This window comes from Littorina saxatilis, linkage group LG15 (assembly GCF_037325665.1).
Source record: "Littorina saxatilis isolate snail1 linkage group LG15, US_GU_Lsax_2.0, whole genome shotgun sequence".
NCBI lineage: Eukaryota > Metazoa > Mollusca > Gastropoda > Littorinimorpha > Littorinidae > Littorina > Littorina saxatilis.
The window spans coordinates 44,672,577-44,675,076 of record NC_090259.1 but is presented as its reverse complement, the minus strand read 5'-3'; the positions used below and the strand labels follow the sequence as shown (position 1 = coordinate 44,675,076).

Here is a 2,500-nt window from a genome sequence, read left to right as displayed (position 1 = left end):
TGCAACCAGGTATGTGTCAAAGTGGAAGAATGCTCTGACTGCAACCAGGTATGTGTCAAAGTGGAACAATGCTCTGACTGCAACCAGGTATGTGTCAAAGTGGAACAATGCTCTGACTGCAACCAGGTATGTGTCAAAGTGGAACAATGCTCTGACTGCAACCAGGTATGTGTCAAAGTGGAACAATGCTCTGACTGCAACCAGGTATGTGTCAAAGTGGAACAATGCTCTGACTCCATGTAAAAGCCTGGGCAGATGTTACGTGCTTTACATGATCTCGTGGTTTACATGATCGCGTAGGTGGGAATTGACGACCTACGGAAATAACTCTGTCGGGTTCGTATGGGTTTTGAAAGAGTGAATTATTATACTCTTGCCTTCATTGAGGCAAACTTTCCACAAGTGCTGCTTGTCCACGTGTTTTAGACACACCCCTCGCTAGCGACTGGCCTATAGTGTCACGTGGGAAAGTTTGCCTCAGCTAAAGCAGCAGTATGCACTCTTTTAGAACCCATAAGAAAATGTCTATTGCCGGGTCAAATGCGTGACTGTATTCTGTGCAGAGTATTGTCAGATTTGTTTGGCTTAAACAATTTTAATCAGCAAAATGATTATACAACAAAGCCGCATACAATCAATTAGTAAATGGAGCACAACAAGCAAGGCTTATAAACGTGCTCTTAAAAGCAATTTGATATTTGGTTTGGCGGACGGTCAGATTTGTTTTGGATATGTGACCCTCCACCACGGAATGAGTCGCATGTCACCTTTGCATGATTTTCATATTTTTACATTTTCCTAAAGAGTTGTTTTATGCTCTATCCAGTGGTGAAAACCGTTTTAGAAAAGAGCGAAAACTGTTTGAGTTATAAGCCTGTGACTAAGGTGACCCTTACACTGTTACCAGACACCCCCCGGACTTATATTCAGCCTAGCGCGGAACTGCGCGAGGTGAAATGCGACTCATTTCGTGGTGGAGGGTCACATATATGTATTTCCGAGAAATTTCCAAACATCGTCTGTTATCTATGTCTTGTGCATTGTTGTTATTCCATAGACCTATTCATAGCTTCTGGACGCTGACTGAGTTCTTTGGTAATATGTGAACCTGAATGGGGACAATGACCACATTTGCCGTCGACGTGTGCGATCAAAACTGAGCCTTTGTCGAACAATTCCATGCAGCGCCTTAAAAATAGCCGCAACTCAAAGAAAATAATGTCTCTATTTTTAACAAAAGAAAAAATCGTGAGTTAGACTGCACACGGTTTTCTATTTATAAGGCGGCGTGCAATAGTGGGCCATAGATGACTCAGGGGGACGCTATAACATTTGATCTGACTGTGTGCCAGCGAATTGGGTGCATGGTCAGCATTTTGGAGATCGCTTTTCTCGTGCAAACCGTAAATTAATTTCATGTAAACAACACTGACACACACACACACACACACACACACACGTACAACACACACTATCATTACTCATTGCAAGAAGGGGACATTTTCAATTCAGTACATATCTGCACAACAGGTACATACCAACACTAGAATAAGCTTGAAGGGTGGGGTAATAAAAAAGTTCTTCCTTGTACAGATTGAAGGCAACTGCACACGCGACTGCTCTTGGTGTTTGAGGTTTGGCTATAAGCAGTAAGGTTCGAGCACCTCACAGTACAGGCGCCAGATAGTTTCTTTGTTCTTTTTATATTTAGTCAAGTTTTGACTAAATATTTTAACATCGAGGGGGAATCGAAACGAGGGTCGTGGTGTATGTGTGTGTGTATGTGTGTGTGTGTGTGTGCGTGCGTGCGTGTAGAGCGATTCAGACCAAACTACTGGACCGATCTTTATGAAATTTAACATGAGAGTTCCTGGGATTGATATCCCCATACGTTTTTTTCATTTTTTTGATAAATGTCTTTGATGACGTCATATCCGGCTTTTTGTGAAAGTTGAGGCGGCACTGTCACGCCCTCATTTTTCAACCAAATTGGTTGAAATTTTGGTCAAGTAATCTTCGACAAAGCCCGGACTTCGGTATTGCATTTCAGCTTGGTGGCTTAAAAATTAATTAATGACTTTGGTCATTAAAAATCTGAAAATTGTAAAAAAAATATTTCTTTTATAAAACGATCCAAATTTACGTTTATCTTATTCTCCAACATTTGCTGATTCCAAAAACATATAAATATGTTATATTCAGATTAAAAACAAGGTCTGAAAATTAAATATATAAAAATTATTATCAAAATTAAATTGTCGAAATCAATTTAAAAACACTTTCATCTTATTCCTTGTCAGTTCCTGATTCCAAAAACATATAGATATGATATGTTTGGATTAAAAACACGCTCAGAAAGTTAAAACGAAGAGAGGTACAGAAAAGCGTGCTATCCTTCTTAGCGCAACTACTACCCCGCTCTTCTTGTCAATTTCACTGCCTTTGCCATGAGCGGTGGACTGACGATGCTACGAGTATACGGTCTTGCTGAAAAATGGCA

The 2,500-nt window shown here is 40.3% G+C and overlaps 1 protein-coding gene and 1 long non-coding RNA gene across 3 annotated transcripts in view; one reads left to right on the top strand and one right to left on the bottom strand.

Annotated features, from left to right (window-relative positions):
- Positions 1 to 2,500, top strand: part of LOC138949440 (choline transporter-like protein 2) — a 102,663-nt gene that overhangs the window by 28,273 nt on the left and 71,890 nt on the right. The gene's annotated exons all lie outside the window — the stretch shown is intronic.
- LOC138949447 (uncharacterized) overlaps positions 1 to 2,500 on the bottom strand; it is a 213,832-nt gene that overhangs the window by 144,062 nt on the left and 67,270 nt on the right. The gene's annotated exons all lie outside the window — the stretch shown is intronic.